This window comes from Sphaerodactylus townsendi, linkage group LG07, assembly GCF_021028975.2.
Source record: "Sphaerodactylus townsendi isolate TG3544 linkage group LG07, MPM_Stown_v2.3, whole genome shotgun sequence".
Classification (NCBI taxonomy): Eukaryota; Metazoa; Chordata; class Lepidosauria; order Squamata; family Sphaerodactylidae; genus Sphaerodactylus; species Sphaerodactylus townsendi.
This window is the reverse complement of record NC_059431.1, coordinates 42,712,568-42,722,724: the sequence shown is the minus strand read 5'-3', so window position 1 is coordinate 42,722,724 and position 10,157 is coordinate 42,712,568.

The following is a 10,157-nucleotide window of genomic DNA, read 5'->3' as shown; positions in this document are numbered from 1 at the left end:
TATTTCATCTATTTTTGCCATTTTGTCCTTGAATGAAGAGATGTCACTTTTTTTCTCCACCAGCCAACATGGCAGAGGCATGAGTTTTACTCAGCTTAAAAGGGGATCATAAAAGGAAGATGAAAAAGAAGCATTTTGACTACTGGAGTTTTTAATCTGGATTGGATAAAATGTTGAAGTCCTGTCTCTTTAGTCACAATATCCTTTACTGACATCAGTGTTGTCAGAATAATCTCATAATTCTGACAAAGATACTGAGTATATATGTGCCATACAGGGGGAAAAAACCCTGTCAGGCTGTAGAACTTTTGCATGTTTCTCTGCTAGATCTTCAGCCTCCATTACCAAGTGGACTCTTGTAATAATAGCACCTGACAATTGCTCCCCATATATTTTTTTAAAAAATGCATCCTTAGGGGTTTAAACTTTGCTGCGTGAGGCGGGGAGAATGAGCTCAAGAGTGTGGAAAGACAACACAGACAACCACCTTGTGTGGAATAAAATGTGGCCACAGCCTGTTTATTGGTATGCTGGCTGAAGGAAGCAGAGGCGCAGCATAGGGGACAGATCTGGCATTGAGCAGCACATCTGCTGTCCCCCAGTAATAACCTTCCCCCAGCCCAATTCATGGGGGGAAAACCAATACCTGGAGCTGCAAGATAGTGGGAGCCATATGGGCGCTGGCCTATGGATGAATTCCCCTTGCTGCCAGGGAGCATGAGCCACCCACAGCCCGCGCCTAGGCATGCGGTACACAGGCTCACTACCACTTCCCAGGTCTCTTATGGAGCCCCCCCCCAGCACGCAGGCTCTTCCTCCCCTGAACAGATCAGTTCCCATATGCAACCCACCAGACTGTGACGGATAAATGTGAATAACAACAAAGCCAAACAAGCAATAGGGCAACACTACAAGGTCAGAAAAATGAGGGAGGGTGGGTGGAGAAGATGCCGTAGCTTGAGTGCCGTTATAAGGCTGCGGCCCCACTCCCTCCACCTACATCACATGCTTGGGCTGGCAGTCATGGCTCTGCCTGCTGGGCTGGATGCCGACTCTGAATTCTTCCCTCTCCCTGCCCACTCCCAGGCAGTAATGGCAGCCAAGGTAATTTTCAGCCATGCTTTGCCACATGAGGAGGGGAGAATGAGCTCGAGGGTGCGGAATGTCAACACAGACAACCACATTGGGTGGAATAAAATTTGGCCACAGCCTGTTTATTGGTGTGCTGGCTGAAAGAAGCAGAGGCATGGCATAGGGGATGCATTCGGCATGGGCAGCATGTCTGCTGTCCACCAGTAATAACCATCCCCCCAGCCCGAAGCCAACACCCGGAGCAGCAAGATAGTGGGAGCCATCTGAGTGCTGGCCTGTGGATGAACTCCACTTGCTGCCAGGGGGCACGAGCCACCTGCAGCCCCTGCCTGGGCATGCGGTACACATGCTTGTTACCACCCCCAGGCCACTTATGGAGGCCCCCACCCCAGCACACAGGCTCTTCCTCCCCTGAACGAGCAACCCGCCAAAGAGCAAGGCCACTTCGCTCCCGCCAAAGCTTCCTAAGCCAACAACCAATCACTTAACGCGGATCTGATGCTGTGCAGCCAAAGGTCCATACCCCATTCCAACCGATGGATGCCATCATTCTGATACTGCGCTGGAAGGTGAAACAAAATTTCTAAGTGGCCGATGCACCTGCCCCCCCAGAGATTGCACAAGGCATGCCACTGTCTTATTGGTCCTGTGTCTAACCAGGTCCACCTTCTCCCAGGCCAATTCTCCATGCCATACTTGATGCTCCAATAGGTGTGACCCTGGCAACCAGCGCAGCATGAATTCCAAGTCCAACACCATGCTGTGAGCCAGCAACACACTCTTTTCTGTGAGCAGATCATTATCTCCTAGCTGGATGATCAAGGTGTGAGGTGGTCTGTCCTTTGCAATTGCTCCATCCAGTATTGGCAGCAAGGCCTCCCAGTGCATCCCTCTCTGTCCCATCCAAAACGTGGTTGCATGGCTGGTGAGGCCAAGGTGTGTCTCTGACTGGACAGGGCAATCCTGAGGGGGAAGCCCCAAGGACCACTGTGGTCGCACAGACGTTCTGATCTGTCTTGGATTGGCAAAGTCAGATGCGCACCTTAAGGCCATTCACTCATAGGTCCAACTCATAGGTCCCTGCCCCTATGGTCATCCTTGGATGTGGGCACCAACTCACTGCAGCGAAAAGCCCTGAAGATGGCAAAAAAAGGCTGCCTAGAACAGCTTTAATTAGAACTGGGAGAAGCAGATACTCAACAGCTGACTGCACAGGCCCACCAGCATGACTAGGGTAATGGGCCTGCGGCTGCCATGGGGACATGGTGTTAAGTGGCTCCACCCTTTAATTGCTCCCCTAGCAAGGAAAGAGCGACATCCCCCCCCCCCCCCCCGAGAAGCTATGCCCAATGCCTTGCAGTAAAAGGAAATGGCAGCTAGGTGCATGCACAAGGTATTGGAGGCCTGGCCCTGACTCTGAAGGTGTGCCAGGTAGCAAAGAACCACCCCCTCTGTGAAGGGGGTGAAAACATGAGGGGCCGAGGGGACCAAGAAGACCAGGAAGGCAGGCCCAGTTAGTATGCCTACCGCGTTGTGGGGGACAGGGACCCAAGAACTCCCTGGATGATCAGGTGCTGCCAAGGTTCCACAGGAAACATTTCAGGGTGAGATCTCGTGTTAGGGGGCCTGGGATGGGAACCTCTCTTCCTGGAAACGAGACAAGGCACCCACAATGCCATTATCAGTGCCTGGAATATATTTAGCTGAGAAATAGATGTTATGAACCAAGCATATAACAAAGCGCTACACTAAATGCATGATCCGCTTGAAGTGGGATGTTTGGCAATTAATAACCCTGACAACTGCTTGGTTGTCACACCAAAAGAGAACATGGTTGTCCTTAAATAAGTCACACATCAAATAAACTGCAACCAGGATGGGGAAAAACTCCAGGAAAGTGAGGTCCCTCAGTAAACCAGAGTCAAATCCAACTTTAAATCCTTGCCCAATTTGATGAAATGGTGTGAGGAGGAGGCCCCTGATGTGGCCCTGGACAATTGCGCACAGAATGCGCGCCCAGGTGCCACAACTCTGGCAGCAAAGTTAAGGACCACCTGCAACTCCTAAAGAGCACATTTTCTCTTGCCCAAGAGGTCCTGGAAGAGCAAACAGGGTACTCAGCTTAACCCTTGGCATGCAAGAAGTGCCCTGAACAGTATTTAATAAAACACCCAGGTAAACCAATTGAGTGGTGGGGCCCACCATCTTTTCCCCTTCCAGTAGTACCCCCAGTTCTTTGGCAAAGGCCTAGAAGGCAGACAACCTGGTATGGCAGGGGCCAGACTCCACTGGGCTCACTAAAAGGAAATAATCCACATAGTGTGTGATGTAGGGGCTGACTGTGTACCCTTTTACCACCCATTTGAGGAAGGAACTGAATGCCTCGAAGGCAGCACAGGCAACTGAGCAGCCCATGGGCATAGTTTTATCCACATACCATAGACCCTGGAACTTAAAGTCTAATAGGCAGAAATCGTCTGGATGGATGGGCAGAAGATGGAAGGCTGACTGAATGGCACACTTTGCCAGGAGAGCCCTGGGGCCACGGGAGTAAACAATGGAAATGCTGTGGTCCAGGGATGCATAGCGCAGAGCATAAGTTGGGGTCAATGGCATCATTAACAGAGGAACTGTGGGGGTAGAATAGATTATGAATGAGGCGGTACATCCCAGGAGCTTTTTTGGGGACCACCCCCAATGGGGAGACCCTCAGATTTGTGACGGGGGTTCAGGAAAATGACCAGTAACCCAGCATGCCCTGCATTCTTTCTCAATTTTGGAGGCAAATACATGGTGCAGGTCCCGGGCAGATTTTAGGTTGCTGCAATCGGTGGCCACCCAGTCCTCTTCATAGGTCCTCTGTAAAGCCCTTTAGCAAGTATTTTACAGCTGCTTTGTTGGAATAAGCCTGCAGCAGGGTCACCAGAGAGCTGAACTGGATGGCGGTGGCAGTTTGCTTCCCTAAGCCTGGCCCAGCTAGAGAACTAAGAGGAGGTGCTAGTGGTGGAGGTGCCCAACCCCCTATCCCTCCTACCAGTGGCATATCTATCTAGGGACAAGGGGTACCCCTTTTCCCCAGGCGCCACTCTTCTGGTCACGTGGGGGGCACATGACCAGGAAGTCCTGCTGCCTTGTCATTTTTGCGTGCCTCGACCCTGCCCGTATCAGTTGAGGCATGCAAAAACGATGAGGCAGCAGGACTTCTGGCTGCCTCCAAGCACCCTCAACCCCACCCTGGACTCTCCCTTCCTCCCCAGCCAGCAGTCTGCAGTCTCTTCTGACCTCCCCTCCGGGCAGGCCAAAAGAAACTTCAGTCCCGGCCTCGGAGACCTGCTTTTATAAGCACTGAGGGCAGGGGTGGGGCTTGGGGAGCAGGAAGTCCCACCCCTTTCTGCCCTACCCCCGGCCTCAGTGCTTATAAAAGCAGGTCTCTGAGGCCGGGACTGCAGTATATTCTGGCCTGCCCAGAGGGGAGGTCAGAAGAGACTGCAGGCTGCCAGCTGGGAGCCTAGCTGACATGGGAAGTCTTGGGGGGGGAGGTGGGCACCCTAGACCTTGCCCATGTCCATGGTAATATGGGCAGGGTCGAGGGCAGTGTGTGTGTGGGTGGAGCCTGAGGCATCAGGGGGTGGAGCCTGGTGGGCATCCTGGAGACAATTTGTCTCCTGGCGCCATTTACCCCCGGTACGCCTCTGCCTCCTACCTTGCTGGATTGGTGGGTTGGGCTCCTTGAAAGGGCTGCTGGCTACCTTCCTTCCCACATGAAAACCTGGGGTCTCGCCTAAGGCATGACTTACAAACATATTTGAATCTGCACTGCTGTTTATGGCACTTTCCTTGGTTAAATTCCGAACAGAACAGCCGAGACCCATCCTTTTTAATAGGAAGGTGATGTTTTAAGGCTTGGTATATGGGTGAATTGTGACCCTCCAGACCTGGTCATGGATAAGGTCTCAGTGCACAGTTTTGTCTTGGGATGCACTTTTCCTAAACCCTTCATTATAATTAATGGCAGAAGCATCCCCTGCTAAATATCAGGCCCATAAGACATTACACATATGGGCCACAAGATGCCAACCTCTGTTGGGGTAGGCCAGAGACGTATCAAGAGGGAACTGTGCCCCGTGTGTACCCTGTGTCCCTACCACTCCCCCACCCTGCCTTTGCACTGGCGCACATCTGGGGCAAGATGCCCCACCCCTCTCCCTAGCAGCTACACATCTGGGGTAGGCAGTGGAGATAAAGTTCTTATACTGCTTATAACCCTGCGTTATGTAGTCAATAGGAATATATAATCAGTACTTCAGTGTAATTAAGGGACACTTCATGCATCTGATAAAATGTGCTCTGTCTCATGGAGGCTATTGCTGGACTGGATTTTGTTAGTCTGTAAGGTTGCAATGCACTCCTCCTGTTTTATTTTGCTGCTACAGGCTAACCTATCTATCTCTCTGGAATTATTTTTGTAATTTCCGCACACTGAAATGATTTGTTGTGTTGTAGAAGACATTCTTGTCACTACACACTGTAGTATTCAGAGGACACCTTTCTGATATTTGACACATAAGACAAACTTATGTTCCACACTTAAGAAAAACTTACAAAGTAGCTGCTTCTAAGGCTTATTCAATGGAGATCTAGGCCAAATGCTTATCTATGTTCTGCACTTTTTTCCTGCTCATTTCTCAGAAAATGAAAAGGGATAGCATCATTTTATGCCCAAGTCTAATCATAAAGTGGTGGAGGCAAGACTGAACTGGTACTGAGCATACGAATGTATGAAGCTGCCCTAATACTGAATTAGATTGATGGTGCCTTTAGCTCAGTATTGCCTTCTCTGATTAACAGCAGCTCTTCAGGACCTCAGACACAGTGAGATCTTTCCCAATAACTGCTAGTTAAAATCCTTCCAACAGGAGTTGGCACCATTTCCTTCTTAAAAATACTGCCTTCTTAAAAACCAACAAGCTTTGGCAGAACAACCAACAAGCTTTGTGTATTTCCATTTGCAACACTTTTCGTCTTCCTTGTGCCACTATGATTGCTAATATTTTTTTCCTTTTAGGACATCACAATCATACATGTTTGCTTTGAAACTGCTGTGCATTAACACAGATCCACACAGTCATTATTAACCACTAATTCTCTTCCCCAATTGTATAGTAAGGAAATAAACAGAAGGTTCTAAACCACTTCCTGTCTCTTGTTCCAGCATCTTTATTTCTCAGATCCTAAAGGATAATTAGCATTTGCTGAAGTAACACTGTTTTCCTGATAGGCACAGCCACTGTGCTTTTCTGCTACACAGAGGGAGAACAAGATTCAAGTGCAGTTTATGGTAAAAACAGAAGTATTTCCATCAGCCCATGACAGCTCTCTTTTCCTAATTCACCCTATCAATAATTGACACAACTACTTTGCTGCCTAAATCCCATATGTGATCATGCTATTTTCCAAGGTGTTTGAAGAGCGGGCTAATTAAGGGATTGAACAACAAATATGAAACAAAATAGTTAAGTTGGGCTTGTGTGTGTTTAAAAAAAATCTGGTTCCATCTGTCAAATTGTATGTATGACATCATCAGATATTCTGCACTTGTTTGCAGCTATTCAGGCCAACCTGCCCTGCAGTCGAAGCATTGTGTTCAGGCTCTCTTTGCAGGGTCAGTGGGCTGGAAAATTACCACATGCTGTCAGAGTTAGCTCAGCCAGGTCTTGTTATCGTTGTTTCCAAGGAATCCATTCATTCCATTATTTTACATATTGGGCAGACGTCCTGAAACTGAGGCTTGGGCCGTCCTAACTTGAAGGGCCAAACGTTAATGGGCCTCTATTGTTAGTGGAATAGTGGCCCAATACGTGGGAAAAAATACCCAGACAGCTCCCTGACATTGGTTTAGAACCTGTAGACTCAGGGGGTAGCCTGTGAAGAGCTTTAATGTAAACAAGACTTAGGTAAATAAAAGCTGTCTTCTGTGTCAATATTCATAACCTCTTAATTTTTCTCTCTTCCTTAAAAAAAAAATCCCAAACTTGTAAAAAGATACTAAATTTATTATAAATGAAGCTGAGAGGTTGTTTTTTAAAAATATTTTAAGAAATATACTTTAAAACAGCAAATAGTTTAAAATCTATATTTGTAAAACACAAAGTGATTTCCCAGCTGTAACAAAGCAGTTTTGTTTTGCATCTATGACTGAGAGTATTTAAGACAAGCAATTTTTTTTCCTTCGCCAAAGCCTTGTGAAAACAGCCTATGGTCTTTTAAATGGTAATGTCCTGGCATTTAGAATTTTCTGTAAATTGGTAGCATACATTTCAGTTGTTTTCTTAAAATATCTGTTCCCCCAGTAAAAAATAAATATAAATGTTCTTATGAATGTTTAAAAAATATTATGAATAAGGGAATTATCATCATGGGTACACTTAAACACATTGTTAGATCAAAACTGACACTTGTCAACAAACTTCAATTTATCCTCACTGGTTAACACTGAGCCCCCCTTCCTTTATTCCAACTATTTTATACAACCTATTTGAAGTTATTTTTGACTTCTGAAGTGCATTTTGACTCCCCATAGATTAATATACAGTATAATCTCAAAATCAAGAGGAATAAGCATGTATGGTGTTGTAGGTGGTATTTCAAAATGTGACAGGTTCTGCTATTTAAGTCCATTTTATCTCATCAGGGGCTTCTGGCAGGCTGAATGAGAAGGGGACTTTCACTACTCGTACTCATAACCAAGCTCTGGAAGTTGTGAAAACTTCACCACTTACAGAATTGTTTGGTGGCTAATTGGGATTACCATCACAACCACCACCGGCAAAAAAAAAATAACCTCTAATTTCAATTTCATGATAACGGCTTCATTTCAGTATTTCCAGTATAAACAATAACATAGTACAGTAGCAGTCATTTTGGGAGAATCTTTTATGACATTACATCACCATGGAAAAATTATCCATATGATAGCAGCTTCATAAAATATGCCCAATTCTGAAAGCCTTTGCATTGGTGGAATGCAATTGGGTCTTATATTAGCATAATTCATAGAGGAATGTTTGCAAATGAGGTCTTAAGTGTCTAATGGAAAAAAACATTGCATATATGAAAGAGACTTTAAAATACTTAAAACTGCTTAAAATTAATCTGTTGGGAGGGAATCCATTTCTATTTGCATTTGGTTTTATTGTCAGATCAGACTGCAGAGCATTTCCAGTCCATGTTAGAGAGAGAATGATCTCTGGATACATGTGAGCAGGGTTTGCTGCTAAAGCACCTACTGTGGTTGACTTTGTGAATTTGGCAGTGCACTCAAACTGTCATGGTCCAACCAGAAAAGTCCTGAAGATGCACCAATTATAATTCTAGGTGGATCAGAAAGGATTCACTTGGGTTGTTCAACCTTGAATAATTTCTTTCACTTTAAATAAGAGGAATTTGGGAGTCAGTCCCTTCAGAGAAATTGGTTAATATTGCAGAGAGTGTTGGGTGACCAACACTTTTGGAACTGGAGGGGAAATGATAGTCACATTAAAAAAATCACAACTAACTCAAACATTGAAAGGTGGCATATGGCAGTGTAATTACTGATGTCTCCTCCTGGACAAGTACAAAAGACAAATATCCCTTAGACTTGGTTCAGGTGAACAACAATAGCAAGCCCTTTAATATTTTAATGCTTCTGAAATGGGTATTGTATTTTTAAGACAGTTTAATTTTTCTTGATCATTTCAGGTAAGAATAGATACTAAAATACTTGCACTATTCAACATTCAGATGAGTCAGTTGAAGTTCATTACTTTCTAAAATATATTCAAAATTTCAGCTAAGATTATTTGTGTGGCAGCTAGTTTTAAACCATTTCCTTCTTCAGATGGCATTAAGAGCCAATTGAGAACTTTATTTTTTTCCATAAAATAATGTGTGTCAGTGCTAGACTTCTTAAGCCAAGCCCTCCAAAGCAATCATCATAATCATACTGTAAACCCAAGATAATTTCATCTGTATGCATGACAGATTCTCTGTATGTACGAAATGTTACTTTAAAATAAATATTAAAATTTAACCTTCTTAGATTGAATATTATCTAGGGGTCTGTATTTGGATATGCTGAACCAGGAAAAAAAGCTGAAAAAAGAGGCATTATTTTAATGGAGCTGAAAAGGCAAATACTAAAAAAACTTCAACCCAGATTTTGTTATTTTTCCGAACTTTTAGATTTATTATCTTTGTGGGGCTCTGGAGGGGCAGTTTTTGAGGTTCAGCCACCAAATCTGCAGCATATCTGCAGGTGACTCTCATTACAAGAACACCAAGCTTGTGTAGATTGGATCAAAAGACCCAACTTTGGTGCTTCTACAATACAAAATAGTGTCCCCTCCCAGCCCCATGAAGTTTTTGCATTAACTAACGTAGGAACCATTCCCTTTGGCCGTTTCCGCACGGTCTTTTTATGGCGCCCTGGGGACGGGATAAATGCCGTCCCCAGGGAGCCATTCGCACAGGCGGTGCTGCTGCAACGCAGCAGCGCCGACCTGACTGCGCTCCCCCTCCCCCAGGGCGGCATCAGGCCGCCCTAAACAACAACCCTTTAAAGGGTTGTTTTTGCCGCAACAGCCTGTTCCCGGCGGCGCGGTGCGAACAGCACTGCCGGGAACACGCTGTTTCCCTTCCCCGTCCCACTCACCTTGTCCCCGTCGTTGGCCTGCTGGCCTCTGCAGCCCCTCCCTCACTGTCCTCAGACCCCTGGAGGTTGGAGGGCAGCGTGGGCGGGGCTTCAGAGGCCAGCAGGCCGACGACGGGGACAAGGTGAGTGGGACGGGGAAGGGGGCAGAGGCGGCTCCATGCGGAGCCACCTGTCCTCATGACCTCCCCTGGGGCCGCCGCGCATAGGTCTTGAGAGCTGAGGCTTGCAGCGGCAGAATTCTCACAAGGCAGTGGGGCTATGACCTGAAAGTCTTGGCCTTTGATTTTTAAAAGGAGCAGTTCCGTGTTACCCTATGACAAATCTTTCTGGGGCTCTGTGGGGGTTGTTTTTCAAGGCAGAGCCACCAAATTTG